Source organism: Strix uralensis, chromosome 3 (assembly GCF_047716275.1).
Source record: "Strix uralensis isolate ZFMK-TIS-50842 chromosome 3, bStrUra1, whole genome shotgun sequence".
Taxonomy (NCBI): Eukaryota; Metazoa; Chordata; class Aves; order Strigiformes; family Strigidae; genus Strix; species Strix uralensis.
In genome coordinates, this window is record NC_133974.1 from 45,865,591 (window position 1) to 45,887,547 (window position 21,957).

The window sequence follows — 21,957 nt, forward strand, 5'->3', positions numbered from 1 at the left end:
TCTGCTGTGCCTATACCAGCTTTTTGAACTGCAGGCTATTGTTCTCTGGATGCTCTTCTTCAATAGCCAAAACTAAATTCGTTGAGTTGAAGATGAAGATACAGATAACTGTATTAGTGGCAGGAGTCCCGCATAGAGTTAGGAGACATATGACATGTCAGAATGTGGTATGCAGTTTCAAAAATATTTACAAGCAGATTCAAGTGAGTGAAGATATTTTCTGAACTGGTGATATTCCTCTGGTGTTCCCTTTGCTTGTCTTTAGGTCTTTAGGACATTCTAGAAGACCGAGTTAAGAGAGACATCTCAAATCACAGACAACCCCTCAAATATCTTGTCCTCCAGATGTCATGAAAGATATAGAATTTTTCGTGACATGCTATAACCGTTAATGAGAGACAGTACTACTCCACAGGAACTGAAAGACTTGGACCTTCATGTGTATGTTCATTGCATATATTTTTTTCATGAGTACCCAGAATCCATCTGCCCTTGGGAAAGCTGACCAGGCTCTAGTGCTGTCATTCTGATGGCTCCATCTTGTGCCAGGTACTTCTACAAATGTAATCCAAATGGAAACCGTTCCCTAATAAATTTGAACAAGAGTACTTGATAAATTTTCAAGTGATGATATTTGTTCCCACTGAAGTCCTCAGCAGTGCCTCTCAGCTTGACTACGGTTCCTCTGACCACACCTCACCACATTTCCTGGGATGCAGCCACATTACATTTCTGCCAAGTTATGGGGAAGAAATTCTTGAAATGAGTAACCTTTGTTTTTTTGCCAGCAGGCTCTGGCTAGCTGCTTAATCCTTCCATCATCTTTCAATAGGTACTGCTTTCCTGGTTGCTATATTATCAGCCAAGAGGCTGTAATAACTACAAGGAATTCCTCCAATTAGACCTCCAGATATTTCCTCCTTCCATCCGTCATATACTGTCTTTCCCAAAAGTTGTCCTTGAACCACATCCACAAGTACAGCTTAAAGCCATCTCATACTTTTGATAATTAAAACCTTTTTTGTCCTTTTTCTTTACTGGCCAAGGCTAAACTTCATGTCCTGAATGCAATTAGCACATTTTCTTTTCTCCTTGACAGTGTGGTATTAATTCAAGCCTCGTTGAGACTAAGTTTATGGCACAGTTGAGAGGTTTTTGACAGTTTTGCAGTGACTATCCAAGTGGGTTTCTGATTTGTACCTACTACATTTTATCAAAGAAAGACCCACTCCATTTTGTTCAGTTTGAACCGATACAATCTCTTTCCCTCTTTGAATAGCAACCTTTAAAGATTTATAGGGCAGCAGCTTGGAGTTCACTAACTATACCAGAGACACATGAAATTACAGTTCTGATAGAAGGTGTGAATTCTGACAGCATCAGAAGTTTCAGAATAAAACTAGGAATTTCACTTAAATCCTCAGATTTTTAAATTCCCAGATTGAAATAGAGTGAAAGAAATGGTCACTGGAGCTAAGACAAGCTTTTCTTCCACTGTAGGATTTATCTACAGGGCAAAGTGCTTTCCTTGAGACATAGCTAACAGAGAAGGGTGAAGAAGCAGCCAGAAGCAACCCATTCAGAAGTTGTCAGGCATCTTCTTTCTACAGTACAAAAAATATAATTAGAAATAAACACTGAAGGCAGGATGAATTCTTGTTTCATGTTGAAGATAGAATTTGTAATTAAGGGCAATCTCTTCTGGTAGTTTTTTAGAGGCAAAGGCTAGTTTTTACGGAGAAGATTAAAACAAGATCTCTAAATGTATATATCTTTTCCATCCATCATTCATTGATCTCAGGTAGGTCAGAATGAGTTTGAACATTCCCTTCTCCACATTTCTCACACTGGGAAAGTGGGTGATCCTGAAAGGGTAAAAAAAGGAAGAATTTGACACAGTTTAATTCTGTCATGGTCTTTTGCCTGGATTTTGTTGCCCTGTCTGTCACAAGCACAGTAAACGCATCCACTTCCTTCTTACAACTTTGAATTTGTTCTTATCTTATGGGTTTTCTCATACAAGAACTGCTTGCCAGATCAGAAAGCAACCCACACTGCATTTTGTGCAGCTTGACTAAAACAAAATAACAGTATCCTGACAAGCATTTGGTAGAAAGAGTGTAATAATTATTGGTTTGGTTTTCGTTAACCTCTTTTTGTTTAGTCAACATTAAGTCAATCCACCTGGAGCTTAATACTGTATGTTACTATAGTAACTTTACAGCCTATTTGATTGTGACAAAGGGCTTCATCTCGTCCATTTCATGCTCCTGTGTCGACCTACTCCCTCCCAGTGTTTTATTATATCTGTCTTTAAGAGTATCTGCAGGAGCCACAGCTGCTGTGCTTTTGTAGCAGAAAGCAGCTTTCACTGTGTGAAATACTCTGCTCTAAAAGGTCTTATGGGCTGATGGCATTATTGAATTTCAAAGCAAAGACAAACAACATTAAATTGTTTAAAGCTAATATTCATGTTTTGCCGTACACCATGTATTTTTTTTTGTAGAAAGGAACAGTATATAATCACTGGTTGATGCCCTTGAGAACAAAACCACAAAATAAAGCAATGTAGAATACAAAAAGACTTGAAAGTAATTCAGTTTTCAAAACAAAACAAAAAAATGTGTTGGGGGCTCAGGAAAAACATTAACTCCAAGAGACGGAGTTAGCAGTTTGTAAAATGAAAAATTGGATAATGCTCTATAAACAGGCCAGATCCTTCCCTGTTAAACCACTGTGAAGCCATTGATTTTAATGGAATTACTCCCAGATTTATACCGGTACAAGGCTGAGTAGTACATGACCCACGAGTGCAAAATGTTTAAGACTTTCCAACTGTCGCCTGTTCATTTTACAACCTGGTTGTTCTATAATACACTAACCAGCCATGTGGATGATTGTAACAAGCCACTACGCAGCTATTGTTTGGATTACCAGTGCCACAGAACTCTTTCATTACATTGTTTGTTCCTGCTGTTGTTTAAATTTACCTTAGTCTAGCTTCTCAACACAATCTACTCCTTACTGCAGCTCCCCCTCTGCTATACAGACACTAGCCTTGTGCATGAAAATACTTTACAAATCTATTTTTCTTGAGTCCATTCAGTTTTGCCGCACATTGCTGATATTTATCCGCATATTGGATTTGAGAATAAAACACGTTCTCTGCCCTAGTTTCTCTCACTCCTCTCATGTTGTTACGGATGCTTCTGAATAAATATCTGTGCATCTCTTTGTCGCCAGCGCAAGGGCGATGCGGAGAGGTTCCTCCCACATTTCAGTGCAGCCCTGCTCCAGTTGTGTTAATTGTTGGGCTGGGAGGGCAGCAAGCGCTGAATGCTGCCTTGTTAACTTGCTAAGCAGCTGGTCAGCAGGGTAGTTTGATTCCAGCAAGGCTCTTGACACCTCTGCCAAGGGTTATTGATACCTCACACACCCCAGCTGAGACAGATTGTTTTAGTCGTGCTTCATATCCATAGCACAGCCTGTAGTTAGGAAAAAAAGTGATTGACAGCTCACACCTCCTGGGCCCTTCTTACTACCAGACACAACATCTGCTATGCCCTGTGGAGCAGTGAACCAACACACACTGAGAGAACTGTTTCTAGTATTGTCAGGGTTGATTTTGTTTAACCCTTTCTGGCTGCTCTCTGGAGATGCACATAGGGTTTTCTGTAATCCTTTACACATGCTTAAAAAGTGTGGAATATTTGACCACGCAGACACTGGAGAAGATGGTACAAGTGATGGCAACGAAATCGGTTGGCAGTTCTTCTGCAATAGGGTGATCAGCATGCTCTGGATTGCAAAACAGAAACTAGGTTATCCCTATAGTAGCACTGCTTATTTTCAAACAGCACTGCAGATGCAACCGAGTGCAGCTCTGAAACCTGGCCTCTAACTCTCCTGGTGCAATTTCATTGAGTGTGCATGGACACACTGGGGAGGGGGCTCAACCACAAGGTTAAGCAAGTCTGGTTGCTAACTAGTGACCTAGGTCAAAGCATGCTCTGTTTAAAGGTTAGGTTATATGTACAAATACCAGAAGGGTATAACTTTTTGACAGACAGTAGAGAGATAAAAGGTGCTATTTGCTACCTTCAGAAAACTAGCCTGAAATAGACTTGGCAACTGCAGCATCCTCACTATAAATGATTACGTTTGATTACAAATATGGGTCATTAAATATACATGCAAGGAGCTTTTGTAAACTGTCTTCAATATGTGAAAAAATTATAAGAAATGTTTTAAAGATTCCCAAAGCAAGCTGATAGTCTTGAAATACATCTGACATGTTTGAAGGACTGGCTTGTCTTAGTTTTGAACAGGGTTTTTTTGTTGCCTTTTCCCCCTAAAATAGCACCAGAAGTACTGTAGAAGCCTAGAAATTAATATTTTTATAAATTTTATTTGCTTTCATCATATAGGTATAGTCAGTGAGATTTTCATAGAAAATGTTATGCAAGGCTACAGAAGCCATACAGTAACAGATCAAAAGGACATTTTGGTCCTTTTATTTTCATTTGGCTACAGACTGGCTTCCCACCATACTGTCGTGCTTTAGAACTGATGCTTGCCAGCTATATTATCTATGTTTACAATGCCATAAGGATGTGTTATGGTACAGAGGAACTAATAGCATTATTTATTATGTCTTTATTATAGCAATGTAATTAGCAATATTATTATTGCTAAGCATCACTATCACCTCTTGTCAGCAGCATGTAACTCCAACATAAGTCACTGTGTATTTTATACCCTAGACAAAATTATTGGCTGAGTTTACCTGATGCTGTCTTGCTTGTACTTCATGGGATTATATGGCTGTGTTCTGCTGGTAGATTGAGGTTTTTTACTACAGTAGACCATCATTACGACTACATGAGTTTCTGCACACAGCTCTCACTTCTGGTGGTTGTCTATCCTTTGTTCCAGATGATGCCACAAACTGAGCCCACTATGGAGTAAACAGGTGACCTTTAAGAACCTGAACTGTACTTTCTGATGACTCTAAAACTTAGAGCAGCCTCAGTGTGGATTACATGAAAAAACAGAATATCAAATCAGTGAAAAGTTTTGTTTCTGGAATTGCATAGTTACTATACCTGCACTTGCTGTAAAGGTTCTTTTAGCCCATTACTGAGACAAAGAAAAATGTATAAAATGAGTTTAGTAATCAGTGAGAGGTATGGCCAGAAGTCAGATCCATGGTTGGAGAGCTGCCAGTCAGAGAGGGACCTGGGGGTGTTGATTGACAGCCGGCTGAACATGAGCCAGCAGTGTGCCCAGGTGGCCAAGAAGGCCAATGGCATCCTGGCTTGTATCAGAAATAGCGTGGCCAGCAGGGACAGGGAAGTGATCTTACCCTGTACTCAGCACTGGTGAAGCCACACCTCGATTACTGTGTTCAGTTTTGGGCCCCTCACTACAAAAAGGACATTGAATTACTCGAGCGTGTCCAGAGAAGGGCAACGAAGGTGGTGAAGGGTCTGGAGCACATGTCGTATGAGGAGCGGCTGAGGGAACTGGGGTTGTTTAGTCTGGAGAAGAGGAGGCTGAGGGGAGACCTCATTGCCCTCTACAACTACCTGAAAGGAGGTTGCAGAGAGCTGGGGATGAGTCTCTTTAACCAAGGAACAAGTGATAGAACAAGAGGTAATGGCCTCAAGTTGCGCCAGGGAAGGTTTAGACTAGATATTAGGAAGCATTTCTTTACAGAACAGGTTGTTAGGCATTGGAATGGGCTGCCCAGGGAGGTGGTGGAGTCCCCATCCCTGGAGGTGTTTAAGAGTAGGGTCGACTTAGTGCTGAGGGATATGGTGTAGTTGGGAACTGTTAATGTTGGGTTGATGGTTGGACGGGATGATCTTCACGGTCTTTTCCAACCTAGAAAATTCTGTGATTCTACATAGGCAAAAAGTGAGGCTTTGAATTGTGTCCTTTTACCAAAATAGTTGTTCACTCTAGAGGTCATATTTGTTTAAAAGAATGCCACATTTCCTACAAATGAGCAGTCTGTAGATTATTTTGAAATATAGTATAACTGATGACAAAGAACTCAAGTTCCCTTTCTCTGAAGTTAGCATCAAATTTGAAAGTGCTTCACAAACATGGAGCTCCAAAGTAGACTTTGAAATGAGCAGCAGCCCCACTTCTCCTAAAAACATGCTTTTTTTTAATGTTCCTTGCTAATGCTCTGATGATAAAGGAGATGATGCAAACTCAACAAGTTCAAATATTTATCTTTTATTTGTTGTCTACATCCACCAGAAATGGAGAAATCAGCCACACTTACAGCCAATGGGAGAACATGGCAACATCTTGAACCAACAGCCTCTTGGCACTTACCAGGCAAAGAACAAGCAAGACCAGACAGATGAGGCTCCAGGAAGAGTGAAACTCACCCCAAACAATGTTCAACATCAAAGACTTAGTTCCTGGTATTGATAAAGTAATTTACTATTAGCAAAATCAATTATATATTTACACAATACACAAAAATAGGCACTGGTCAAAACAACCATATTATCAGTAACTGACATCAGTACAAGTCAGTACAGACAGTCTGACTTGCCATCAGTAGCAAATGAATCAGCACCTCAGATCACCAATTGCCCAGATGTGGTACCTTTGTCTTGGTGAAAAGTCAAACCATCAAGTCAGCTCAGCAACAAAGAATGCGTAGAAGTTTGGAAGAGTGTTGGGATCATGTTCATCATGTTACACTTATTCCTGCATGACACAGACACCTTTGAAAAGAAGGGAGAGCTCCTCTGAATCAAACAAATGCTAACACAGTAATCTGAGAAACTAGGACAGTAAAGTTGTCTTGCAAAGAACTTCATCAAAGCAGTAGGGAAGAATCATGCAAATCATGAAACAAAACCAAAACCAAGTATAGTAGAAAGCAACAGAATGTCCCTTTCTTAATCACTTTTTAAAGTTCACAGTAAACTAGCTGTATCAGGTTTTCCCCATCCCTTGTCTGTTGGCTTGTCAGAACATAGAAAGGAGTTAATGTTGAGTAAGGAAGAAGATGCGGTGCATCAAACATAATTATCTCCAGGATCTACATTTTTTTTTTTTTCCTGAGGATGCAATCTTGTTTACCCTGAAAGACAAAATCAAGGGTCAACATGGAAATAACTGCATGAAAGCCTATGACTTCTGCTATGTAGAAGACTCAGACTACACAGAAAAGACAAAGAGTCTTTTCTGCTCCTGAAATCTAACATACTTGAAAGAATTAAGGTCTTAGTCAAGCTCTTATAACTGCAGGGAAGTATTTTATATTAGTTTCACACCTAAGTTCTGTTTGTGCATACGTGTGTGCTTGTTTCTGTTACAGGAGAGCACCTCAGTAGGGCAATCAACGCAAAAACCAGTCCTGTATGTCTGCACATGTACCTACCTCTCTCTCATAGCTTTGGCATGGTATTTCTTGGATAATCATTGAGATGTCTGAGTCGTACTGTAACTAAATATGTAGAAATGATACTATAATAGGAGTGTTTTTCTATGTTCCTTTCTTCAGTAGCCAGTTCAGCCTTATGAGGCTGGGCTTGTTTCTTGAGCAGAAGGAACTGTAGAGAAAGGATATGTGTAACCAGATTTCATTTCCTTCTGTGGCTTCTTATTGAGCAGGACACATTATAATGTATTTCAGAGAACCTTTTCTTTGTTAATTAAAATGCTACTTCACTACCTGTCGTACTCCACCCTCTTGGACTGCAGATGTAATTTATATCAGTGGCTGACAACGAAGCATAATGTGCAACACTGATACAAATTTTTAAAATAAATTTCAAAACTCTCTGGGAAACCTTATACTCACATATATCATTTTGTTTTTCATTTGGTCCCAAATGAATGGGCTGGCACTGCAGGAAAATAAAATCAAATGAAACATTTAGTTCTGTATTTTTCTCTTCAGGTGGCAGGAAATTGGGATTTGGGGACTACTGTCAGGCAGCTTTTTGGAGGACACCTTTTCCTCATATTGTTGTTATGGGTCCCTCCACTCCACAGCCTCTGGCCACCTCAAACTGATCAAAACTAAAATGAGGAGATATTAATTATTCAATATCAGTTATTGAATAATACAATAACTTCCAATGTCATGGAAATGCTGGGAAATACATATTTTCATAGTATTTGCTTTTACTAAAGGAGTGTTTGGCTTTCACAGGAATCTCTTTCTGTAAAGTCTCTTTAAAAGAAAAACTCAGCCTCTAGTGTTATGTTTAACCAAATACCGCTCTATCCAACTGTAATGTTGATATAAAAATTCAAGTATGGCCTGTTGTGTGGCCAAAACTGTCTGGTTCTCTGAGCATTCCTGTAGTGGGTCATTAGAAACAGCTGTACCTATTACTTTAGGTGGCAGTTCAGTTTCTTCAGGGACAACCCAGAGAACATCCTTTCTCTGATCCGTTCTGCCCCTGACCTGCTGGGGATCGCTCTCAAAGCTTAGCCTTTTCATACCCCGTGCTCCTGTTGCCCTCTCTTCCATGCTTCTGCTAAGCCCATGGGCAAACTGATGAAGTTGGCTCAGACTGTGGTGATGTTTTCCAGTGGATGCAAACAGAATTATCGCTTTGTTCATTCAGTCTTGGGGTAGGCTTCTTAAGTGGAAGCCAGCTATGATCCTGAAATGTGGAAGGCAACATTTTTAGGAACTGATTAAGTCTATTCTCTCCCTGAGCTAAGGATGACATGCCTATTCAGAATCTCCGTTCATATCAGACTCTTCTGTCCTTCAGATAGCAGTGACTGGAAACATTTTGTTTTATCATCTCAGCTGGCGCATTTTCTTCTTAAATGCAGACTTTGTTACAGTGATCCATAACTGAGAATCCCTTCAGGCTTGTCTACTACATTGCACTCTATCAGATTCAAAGTGTGAAGAATCCTTGAAATCTCCAGCTCCTGCAGAATACAGTTGCCTACCCTCACAAACGCTGTACTAGTGAGAACATATCACAGCTCTGCTCCACAGGCTATGTTCAACACTGGAAAATCAGGGTGCCAAAAAAAGATCTTAAAAGACCTGTAGTCAGCTATAAGAAAGAGGGCATCTGCAAATGTGGAAACCCTAATCCAAATCGCAGGGACATTCAAGAGAGTCAGAAAAGGGATGTGCTGGTTATAGCTCTTGAAGTGACCCCTTCTCGATTGCACATTTGTCCCAACCCTGGATACTTTGAAATAACTTTTAGTTGCCTAGGCTCTTTAGTTGCTACCAGTTCATTACACTTGGTATATATTCTAATAGTTATGCATTTGCTGCCATGAGTGCTATATATGAGTAAAGTTGCTGTCCTGAAGGACAAAGGCTCTACATTGGGGCCTTGTGGTTTTAAACTCCCTAATATAGATATTTTGCAATGCTGTGAATGGGCCATACAAAGACCATCTTTTGAACTTTGCACTGCACAATAAGGGGAGCAACCACTCAGATACTGTTTACAGCTATTTTTTACTCCTATGTACCTAATACTCAGTAAAGCCTGCACTAATCCATCCTTAGAGGGTGGAGGGAGGAGTTGGAAAAAATTCCTCCTGCCTTGTGCTGTTTTGCTGCTTTTATTTAGTGGCAGTGCAGTTCAATGTTAAGTCACTGAACCAGATATAAGCTCTGACCTTTTGGGTGACCTTGGGCCACTCACCTTTTTTTTGTTTTCCTTCTTTGTTGTTTTCTTTAAATGCACAGCACAAAATTATGCAGAGCTGATTCTGTGATGGGAGAACATTTTCTGTTCTAGCAGGACACCCCTGGCTGTTAATTCCAGGATTTTAGGCTTATGATTAAGTTACTGCAGTGTAACAAGGTACCTTACATCTGTTGCTCATTAGGGGGAATTGTCTGAGCTAGGGTAAGTGACTATATCTGAACTAGTCATCCTGACTTTCTCTGTAGTCAGTGAAAAAAATTTGTCACTCTTAGGTTGCGTTCTGCAGTAGACATCTAACATATATCAGATGAATCATGTCCCCTGAGTGCCTATTTCTCTCCGTTGATTATGAAGAGTGTCTAGAAGAAATAGCTGAGATGAAGATTTCCACACTGCAGTAGTCTAAAGTTATGTTGAAATTACTTTCCTAGTAACTGCTCATACATGTGCTCTTTACCCCAAACAAAAGTGAACTACTTTGATGTAACATGCAACTAACTTTATATGAGCCAAGTCAAATTACCTTACATTTATTCTGAGCTAAACACATACATGAAATTAACATGGCTCAGCTGACACGTTAAGTGGATCACATGTTCGCTCACCTGCTTTTTCTAAACACACCATTCTATTATATTTGTTTACCACCAGCCTACTTTGTGACCAAGTGTTTTTAAAGACCCTTCTTTTTCTCCTCTCTTTGACTGTACAGACTGAGGGCAAGGTCACTCTTTCTACTGTCTTGCCATATTTATCTTACTCTCTCAAGCAGAGTAACCTCGGTTTACACCTCTTTCTGAGCTTTCCTTTTTCTTTTACTCATAAGATCCCTTCTTTCTATGCAACTTTCTCAATGCTCCCTGTGAAGGACACTGTAAAAATGAACTGAATTTTAATATGTAAGTCCTGGAAAATTTTAAAATGCAGTCTGTAGGCATGAGTGTAAACTATTTTGTAAATCAGCAGCCTTACAATTTTTAAAGCAGGCTGTAGTATGAATATAAGATCGCTTTAAAGCAAATACTTGTAAAGATGCAAACAGCTAGAAAGGCACCCTTGAAAATATTTTTCGCAGTGTGTCTATGGGAGATAATATTCCCAAACAAAATCCCTTTTTGTTGTTGTAGCTGCATGTGGAAACAACAGAGCTGTTTCTAAAATGTAAACAGATTTTTATGTAGATTTCCAAATATGCATCTAAGACTTTTTCATTGAAATATGGTTGTTTACCTATGGTATAGAAATTACAGAGATATACAACTTAAGTTTGATGTCTATTGTATACATTTCTGGCCGTATCAAATATTTAATACCTGGTATTCTTTGGGATTTGTTAGCATCTCCTTTAAAACTTGCCTGCGGCAGTTACAAGATAGAATGTAAAAAGTGGTTTTGATTATCGCTTTGGATTGTCACCTTGACAGTTTGGGTTGGGTTTTATAGGCATGGAGAAAGAACACACACAGATGTACACAATTGCTCCTTTTCACTTTGCATCCCCTTCCCAGTAGACAATGCTCTACAGAAATGGCTCAGGAGCAGAACAGACATGAAAAGATTACCAAGTGGAGCTATTTGAGGGAAACCTGGTTCATTATTATTTGGAGACAGGAATCTCTAAGTGGCCAGTTTCATCTATAAATTGCTATTGCTAGGGGATCACAAATATACCTCAGTGAGTATCTGAGTGGTCAAGTCAAATACACTGCTTCCAACAAAAGAGAGGGAGGGAAAAAGCAAGTGGAAGGAAAGAGAGGAGGGAACCGAAATAAAAAAGGCAAGAGAGGAAAAGCAAACTATCTTTAGCTTTTGTTGCTCATTGGATGAATAGGAAATGTTTAACACCAGAAATCTAAGGCCATTGCTTTAATTTGTAATCTGAGCTGGAGAATGCTAGAAGAGTGCTAATGTACCCATGTATATGTTTCCTTTAAAAAATAATCTGCCCTATCTGCTGTTTTGAGTACCTCACCAGCATGCAGGTCCCATTTAGGATGAACACTGCACTTGGCTACACTCTTCCAACAGTGCCCCTCAACCCCATTTCATCCACTGGGGGAAAGATACTTTGTCAGGAATAAATGGGAATTTTACCTGAGCATCACACAGCTGATGGTGACAGGGTTCCAATAACTATTTATTTATAGCTGGGCTTTTTGGGTTTTTTTGATGCAGAGTAGAGGCTGCCATTTGCACAGTAATTGAGCATGCTGTTCTGGGCACTGAATCTTAGGCATGATGAAGACTCAAATGAGTGATTTTATCACAAGGAAAGTAGAGGGAAATACCATGATAGGTATAACACTGTGTTTCTTCTTTCAGGCTCCTTCACAGTATGACTGCAAGTTGAGTTTCTGAGATTTTCTGTAAATGACACCCAAGCATCATAATGAATTGAGTATATTAACATCCATCTTTACATTGAGTCTGCACATAGCTTTGTCCTGAAATCCACAAGCCTTTTTGAAGCATACAGAATTTTTTTTCACTTAAGTCCTTTTATTACTCTGGTGCCAGCTATTGTTGCTATCATTAAATGTCTGTCAGCATTTCCATTATAAAACTTATTTGCAAGGGATTTACCTATTTTACTTCATGTTGTTCTGAAACTTGCCATAGAAAATTTTCAACATGGAGTAGATGGCACTGTCTTTTCTTGCAACATTTGATTTAAACACATATAGCTATTCTGGACTGACTGTTGCAAAAGGTAAAGAACAATCTCAGGTAGTATCATTTTCCTACAAAATAAAAGTCGAGCAAGATGTAAGGCAAAATATGAATTCTGCAATTTGGAAAAGAAATGCAGAAATTTTTATCTTCCAAATAAAATTTATCAGACAGTCATGACTGCACAGTGTGTGGATAAGGAAAGGATATTTTTCCTCACCAAAACTAAAAACATAAGCTTAAATACCATATTTCATGCATAGCTATGCTTTCAATATTAATTTCTGTAAGTCCTATAATTCTTATTTATTCCTATCACTTAAGAATGCACAGAAATAGAGAATTTAATTAACATATCTTTAAAACGTAGAGAAGTGCTTTCAGTCACAGGTAACTACGCAGTTTTGTAACAAATGATGAGGGTCTATTGTTGTCGTAACACTTCCCATTGGCTTCCCCCTATTGCTGTAGCTGAAGGAATTACAATATTACTCTTATGCAGAAATCTGGGCACTGACATCTTATTGACTTAATGCCTAATCTAAAACCTAATGAGGTAAAAGGAATATTTCCTTTGACTTCAGTAGTCACTGGAGCCTCATGGCTCATTCTAAGAGTTCTCTTGTACCCTAATAACTGAAATAATCATCTGCAAATAGAAAGCCTGCAAAATATTTTGGGTCTTTGTTATACAGATCTTTATGAGTTTTTATTCTGGCCAATTCACCCCTGTATCAGAAGACCAAACATCTTTTGGTCTAGTGTAAAAAGTGCGTAAAAGTGTAAAAAGTGTGAAAATCTGATGGGTACAAGAGACAGGTAAACTCTGTTTTCCTGAGTTTATTTTACTTTTAGATAATCTTAATCCATGAGTCACAGAAGAGAAGAAACTAACATTCAAGTCAATACTCAAAGAAAGAAAAAGGAGAAGAAAATCTTGAAACATAAACTTTTTCTTAAGAGAAAGTTGGCAAATTGAACAAAATTTAGGATTCTTTTTCCTTCTAAAAGACATTGTAACATACTACAATTTAATCCACCAGTTTCCTTTCCTAGGTGTATGTTAGTATAGTTTGTATATTACTTACTATCACATTTTGATGTGGTTCAACCACTGTATTGGAAAATATGCCAATTTTGCTACAGCATTTGGAATGCCATTAGCTCATGCAGCTTGGCTTCTGAGGCATTTTACTACCATTCAGCAGCTGCTCCAATAGAAAGAGTATATTTTGGGCAAAAATTGTTCTGCTGTGAGCTGGCAATGTTCTCCTATTCTTTTCCTATGTCTCAAATACTGAGATTTCACACCTAGAGCAGCCCTTGCCACTGAAAGATGAATAACAGTGACTGAATAAATGTGCAAAGACTCCACCCTTCAACAAAGTAAAAAGGCAAATCTCACAGAACAGATGTCATTGCAATTGGTTAGAAAAAAATTGCAAATCTTCCAGCTGCAAATGGCTAACATTTTAGAATACAAAGTAAAATTTATGTAGAGGAAGACCTATTTAGGAGACTAATTCCTAGAAATAAAAAGTCTAAAAATCTTCTAATATTTAGGCAAACTGGAAAAATGTTTTGTTTTCAACAAATGGATTAATTTTAAATATATTGTTTCACACTTTGAAGTTCAAATAACTAACAGCATTGTAGTTTCAAAATATTTCAGAAATAAGATTTTCTTGTTTATTCGGGTTTATGAGATTAGACCAAAGGAACCACATACTTATATTTAGTTGAACAGTAGACTATTTGGTAGCAACATACTGTGGTCAGGAATGCAATTGCTGTGTGTTGGATACGATTTCTATGCAAAGACTGAAATGTTTATGATGTGAGTTTTATTTTATTTTAGTCTGAAAGTAGCAGTTAAAATAAAGAAGGGAAAAAAAAAGTTACACAGAGGAATCTCTGAAGCTGCTTCACTCTTTACATTTGCCTACTAACAATAATCCCAAGGGCTGAAAAACATACTTTACCATGATTGCAATAACCACAATATATTTTATTTATTGAGAGAAGGTTAAATGGTGACATGATTTTGTTCTGTAAGAATCTAGAGTTGTAGGAGATCTCTAATCAGAGACGGCTCTTTATTCTAGCAGAGAGATAATGAGACTTCAATGGCTGGAAGCTGAGGCTAGTTACGTTCGGATTAGAAATAAACAGTAGATTTTTAAGACTAAGGGTCATTAGCCAGTTGCATGTACTGCCAAAGGATGTGGTTGACACTGTTTTATTGTTTTAAATCAAGTATGTGTGGCCTTTGGGAAGAGTTCAGCCACAAGCTATTAGTTCTGATGCAACAATTATTGGGTGAAAATTTGTATTTTGTGTCACAAGATAATGATGACAGTGGATTTTGATCATCATTTTTTCTGCACTTCGGCCACAACAACCCCCAGCAGCGGTACAGGCTTGGGGAGGAGTGGCTGGAGAGCTGCCAGTCAGAGAGGGACCTGGGGGTGTTGATTGACAGCCGGCTGAACATGAGCCAGCAGTGTGCCCAGGTGGCCAAGAAGGCCAATGGCATCCTGGCTTGTATCAGAAATAGCGTGGCCAGCAGGGACAGGGAAGTGATCTTACCCCTGTACTCGGCACTGGTGAGGCTGCACCTCGATTACTGTGTTCAGTTTTGGGCCCCTCACTACAAAAAGGACATTGAATTACTCGAGCGTGTCCAGAGAAGGGCAACAAAGCTGGTGAAGGGTCTGGAGCACATGTCGTACGAGGAGCAGCTGAGGGAACTGGGGTTGTTTAGTCTGGAGAAGAGGAGGCTGAGGGAAGACCTCATTGCCCTCTACAACTACCTGAAAGGAGGTAGCAGAGAACTGGGGATGAGTCTCTTTAACCAAGGAACAAGTGATAGAACAAGAGGTAATGGCCTCAAGTTGCGCCAGGGAAGGTTTAGACTGGATATCAGGAAGTATTTCTTTACAGAATGGGTTGTTAGGCGTTAGAATGGGCTGCCCAGGGCAGTGGTGGAGCCCCCATCCCTGGAGGTGTTTAAGAGTCATGTTGATGCAGCGCTGAGGGATATGGTGTAGTTGGGATCTGTCAGTGTTAGGTTAATAGTTGGACTAGATTATCTTCAAGGCCTTTTCCAGCCTTGGTGATTCTGTGACTCAGTGATTCAAAATCTATGAATTGCTGACTGTCAGGTTACCTCCTTGTATTGAAAGACTCAGATCAAAGTAGTCAGCCTCACCAGTACCTCAGTGTTGTGCATATTAGATACGTAATCTGAATGTTATCAAAGTGGCATAGGAAAATGTTGTCCAACAGTCATTGCATTCATTCTGACTAGGTGTATGGAGTGTCTTCAAAAATATTTATTTGTACAAATATATGAATATCATTTAGTGCCTTGTTTAAACCAACTGTATTTTTCTAATGTGTTATCACAGGACAAAACCCTGGCTCCAAATAAATTAATGAGGCCAGATTTTCACTTAAACTGTACCCTTTATGTAGTATAGAGCATGTGTATCTATCCTTCACACAAATGACATTCTGAAAATAATTCTATGTTTGTCATATATAGTGAAGTTATGTTCTGAAAAATATGAATGCAGCAAGGAAGAAGGTTGTCTTTAGCACACAGCTTTGATTTACTGGCATTCTCCACAGAACTTCATGTTACAGAATGTCACTCCACAATATTATTTCTAAGCACTCCCTGTAACTAACTACACGAAGCACAGGACATGTCACATTTTCCTTCTCCTTCACTATAAACTTTGGATAAATCATTATAATTTATATTTGATAGATTTTATTTATTAATCCATAGCAATTTCAACAAATTAATGACCCAAAGTTCAGGTGAGTAGTTTAAATAAATGTCTTTTGGAATATATCTGTAGGTTGATACTTTTTCAATTTTTGCAGGCTGAAGGGATTATTTGTTGATTGTATGAAATATTATGTGGTTTTCATCAATATAATATGACACAAATATCAAATATTTTGTTGCTTTAAAATCAGTAAAGTAAGCACTTTTTTGTATGTTACAATACATATACAATACGTGTATGTATTACAGTACATGTACAACGCAATACATTTTTACTAGTCTATATTGCAAGTGTCAGGCTATCGAACTGGTGAGAAGATTGAGTATGTCACTTTTTGGTTTAGGACATGTGTGGCTCATCTAAGGAGTCAGGATGTTTACGTTTGCTTCTGAAATTTATTTTGGTTTGGAGTTCCTAGAATAGAGTTGTCATCATTGGTTAACCTGGGCAAATGATGAATTACAACACTAGAGAGCAACAGTTACAGACTGTTGTCTATAGACCTAGGCAGCAGGTGACCTCTATAGAGCTGTAGAGCCTCCCTATGTCTTTTTTTTTATTCCTCCCTGCAGGATTTCGTCTCAACAACCTACCTCTGTAATCTTTTCTTACCCCTCTGGAGGCTACCTCGCAACTCTTTTTCAGCAGCCTGAGTGAAGTGACACAGCTGGGCCACATCAGACCTGGACTACTGGTCCCTCATGTATGGGCAGCCAAATTCCCCTGCCTGCCCCCCAGCTGTTGGGGTCAGGAGCTCACAGCAGGGGCTGAGAGAGTTGCAGGATGAATATGAGTTTGGAATCCTCAGTAATGTCCAGCACAGTTTTTCATGGCCAGAAGCCTTTCCTCGTTAAAAAATACTGAGACTCCTTTGTTCTGATGCTCTTCCCTAGGTTTCTGCAATTAGCTACTTTTAAAGACAAATAAACAGGATAAATAGGGCTTTCTTCTGACCCATTATAGACTTTCTTAGGTATAGGTAATTTCTTATCTCTAGATAAGTTTTCAAATGTCAGTCAAATATCAGATATGTTTCCTAGACAGGTACACATCTTTTAATACAATGTTGTTTGACCTCATTGTCTTCCATGTGCTCATACAGCACCTAAAGAGGTAGGAGCTATGAATATCATATTTAGTAGATAGAGAACTGAGTCATGGTAAGTTAAGTATTGAAGAACGGAAGGAATCTTCAACAGAATAAGCAGATAAATTTCAGGTACCTGCGGTCCCAGTCTAGTGCCTCTGTCAAACAATTCTCAGTCAAACAGAAACAGAGGTTATGTCTGTTTCACTGATGACAGGCTGTAGTACCAAAGGAAATATTAAAGCCTTTGAAGCTTTTCTTTTCAATGTGAACTTACAGCATCTTCTAATTTTCTTTAACCAGGGTCTAGGTTGAGTAAAAAAGTAGGAAGAAACTGTTCATAGTGTGTTTAATATCTCTTTATTCATACATAGTGTTATATATATAATAATATATGCACATAATGGCTTATCTCCCTTATGACATTCATCTTCACCTATGAGGAGAAAAATAATAAGTCACTGGTGACTATTGCACTTGACTTATCCCTCCACATCAGAGAAGATAAATGCCAATAGAAAGATCAAGCCTTTCGTATTCTTTTCTAGAGGAGAGGGAATTTATCATAGGGATATTGGAATTTATCTTGATCAGATATAGATGATTTCATCAAGCTAATGAAGGAATCCTTATTGCATGCAGACAACGTATATGTTTTGAGTGTAGTTTCATTTTTTATATAATGTTTAGTGTATAAACAGTCTCCTATTTTTAATTCAATGCAAGTTGGAGCTCTCAATTCCTACTGAACTCCACTGGGGAGGAATTATTTTGTTAAGAGGAAAAAGGAGCAGAAACAAAAGAACAAATGGGAAGGAAAGCAAATATAAGGATTTATGTAAAAGGAAATCAGTTGGTATACAGCTGAGGCATTTGTTGTCATGCACATAAAATGCAGCATGTCATTTTAAATTGCACACTTCCCAACTCCTGCTAATTTAACACCATTTTAATACAGCTTTTATGCATGAAGTTAATATCTATTGTAGATAGAACTGCAGCAGAACAGCTTTTCCAGATATTGCATTTGAAAAATGCTAGCAAACTTTCATTCAGAGTAATATTTTGTGGCTTCTTTTTATAACCTGTCTATTTCCTTCTCGATTTCCTTTTCATTTTCAGTAACAAAGGCATTTTGAAGAAAAACATAGGCCCTATTTCTAGACACTTGCTATGGCTTCATTCAGTGCTCCAGGTCCTGGAAGAACTGAATGCAGCCCCTACAAATGTCCTGATCATATTCCATAAAAGGAATTTGATCAGCATTTGATCAGAGAGGTCGTAGTCCAGTTCTTCAGAGGTCCACCTGATGGAAACTGTTTTGGGAACATGCCCCATACACGTCAGCTGCCATAATGTTCTCTTTGGACTGGAAAGGCTGAGAGACATCTACAAAAATTACAGTGTGACTTCATTGACAGCAGCCATGAGGTGGAGCAGGTTAATTAGAAGGAAACCAAAATGCTTGTTTATGCTCAATAAATCTGATAGTACAGGAATACTGTAAAAGCAATGCAATAAAAAGTAATTTTGTGGTTGTATGTAGTAAATTACACTACTTTTGTTAATATTGGCTGAACTGTTTATAAGGAAATTTTAATCTGTTAAAAAATATCTAGGCTTATATTGCAGACAATTCCAATTTGTGAAAGATTCATAATATAGATTCTTCAAGTATCAGCATTGCCTGATGTTGCAATATAGAACATTCTACAGTGACATGCCCTGCTGTTTGTCGCTTTGCATCATGATGCTATATCTCAAAAATCACAGCCCTACCTAACCTCCCCACTTCTCTTTTTTATTTACAGAAAGCAAACGGACACTGAATAACTCTGGAAAGCAAGGGTTTCCAAAGATCAGGAACATGGAAGCAATTTTTAAATTGATGTTTCATGGACTAAATAGGTAGAACTGTGACTACTTAAACTGGTATTTTAAAAAGAAAGGAGTACCTTTAATTTGAGGAACTCACTTTAATAAATACAATCATCAACATAGTTTAGAAAATATTTCCACCTTTGTTTTATACAAATAATTCTAATTTTTTGTGTCAATAAGCAATAAGTTCATCAATATCTGCATATCATTGATATCCCTTTCTGTGTTTAAGTATTTCACACAAATGTCATAAAATTATCTTGGGCGATATGTGAATTCTTCTGCCTGTGTTATCTAAATAAATACTTTGTGTATACTTTTAAGTTCATATTTGTGTTCAGACTAATATACTGCAACCCTGAGCACAGTGGGAGCTATGAGAATCAGGGGAGCCATCAACCAGGCTGATTAGACTGCCCACTGAGCACAACTGATATCAAAACAAGCAAGCTTTGGCCAGCATTAAAAGCAGAATGCAGCAGGAACTGCAGGCATGTTATACAAAGTGGGATCCTGTTGACACTTTTAAAATAGCAAGATATTGCAAAAATGGACCAATCACCCCAAAATGCAGCCCTGAATGATCAGTGGGTCTCCTGGGAATGATAGGACACCACTAGTGGAATTGAAAACTAAATCACGGCCTTCACTGTGCACACAGTTACTGATACACATGTTTATATATAATCTGTCCACATATCTGTCAACATTACTATTCATGACTGCTGTGGCACCTTGGTATGCTGGTGATATTTCAGTGAAAGAAAGCAAGTTTGGTTTTTTTTGTTCTGAAAGAATTACATCCACATGTAAACAGATTTGCAAAAATTGAAGGAGTACATTTTCAAAGCATTGCATAAAATTTTAGTATCGTGAACTGCTACAGGTCTCTAAATTGATCTCTGTACAACTTCTGACAGAATTCTAAAAGAAATGTATAGATATTTTTCTTTTTGGAAATATGTATATATAGACATACAGTATTTTGCCTGTGATGCTCCTGTCGATGAAGGAAACATAGATTATACAGAGAGAGAACAGGTGGAAGGACAGATACTTCAACATGAGAGCTGAAGAAAGTCTGCAATAATTTTTCTTCTTAAAAGAGATTTAAAGCACTTCCTGCTATCCATGGTTCTGGTGGATCACTCATTTTGTGGGCATCTTGCACATCCAAGGCTAAGGTTCTCTATTCACCAAAGGTCTGAGGTGGTTTCACAAGTGAGCCTTTCTACTGACTAGGGGCATGGACATTATGTTTGCACTGATTGCAGGAGAAAGGATGAGGGGTTAGCATCTGAACCACAGCAAATCTATAAATATGGGACTCCAAAGGCTCTAAAAAACTTTATGTGCTTTGTTTTGTTTAGAAACATTTTGAGTTACTATGAGAAATGACAGACAAGGCAGTTAGCCTCTGGTTAGAAAAACTATCTACTTCCTCCATCCATTTCTCTGTCTCCACCCAGAAGCAGATTTTAAGACTTGGTTACTAATTTCTACTCAATATGAAGCTACTTAGAACAACAGTGCTGTATAGTATGCAGTGCAGTGTCCATCACTTTTTTGTATCACTTGAGGAACATGCTCAAATCACTAATTTACTTATTTTTGACAGAAATCTTTTGTTCCATTTTTACACATGAACACATTTAAAAATATAAAGTTAAAAAATGAAGGTATATGGGAAAATTATCCACAGCATTGTAAATCTGCATTGAATAATACTATTCTGTTCCTCAGTTTGGGGGGGGGGGGCATCGGTTAGTGTTTTCAATCATTAAATGCTTTTCACAACTTTCAGAAAAAGTGTTTTGATTAAGTTTAATCTTATCCCTAGAATATATGATGATTTGTGTCAACTTACATGTGAAATGAGACAATTAAATTTTTGACATGAAAACTAAACTTTAAGGAGGATGTTTTTCACCGCTTGAAATTTTGGCCGTTTGGACTATACACTTTGTAAAACATGGAAATGGTTGCAACAATAAAACTGACAACCCCCTCAACCATCAGAACTGAACTTCATGGAGCCTTTTTGGTATATACAGCTAAAAGGACTTATAATTTCAATATAAACTTGTGTACTTGAAGACTGAAGACTGTCAATAAAGAGAATTTCATAGACTGCTTGGGAAATATTCAGACTCTTTCTGGCCTAAATCTGATTCCAGCTACTGGGCCCTTCAACAAATAAGGGATCAAAGTAAAATATGTTGTTTAAAAATAATCTTCATTCTGCTTCACCATAGTACAGGCCACTTTTCTTGGGGAGTTCTTAATTATAAATATCAGCTTCCTAAGCCTTTAGTCTTTGTATTCAAATGAAATATGGTCCACAGTGAACCATATGTCCCACCATGCTTTTCAAGTGTTAGTAAAACATATGTACAGACTACATGATGTAGGTCTGCTAATGAAGTCCTTAATATCCTGCTCCTGCTCAGGAGTCCTTGATATCTTCTTCCCATTTCTCCATGTTACCATGATCCCATGGTGTTTTTCATGAGAAAACAGTTATTTTACTTCAGTTCAACAGTGCTTGCACACTGTCCTAACTGTTGCTTTTCACATTCTGAATGTAAACCTGTTCTGATGGATATATGTATGTTTTATGGAACCAAAATGTTGGTGGCCTTTGGGCCAAGTAATAAAATCAACTCTTACACAGAAACAAGCAGTACTGTTAAGGCTTTAAACATCATCATAAACTATCATGAGTCACTCAGTACATCATCTACAGGTACAAGATCTTTTGGTCCGTTCTTAGCAGCATACATCAATCAAAGTTTATAGGCTCACAAATTGCTTGGCCAACACTCAGTAGTAATATTTTAGCCAT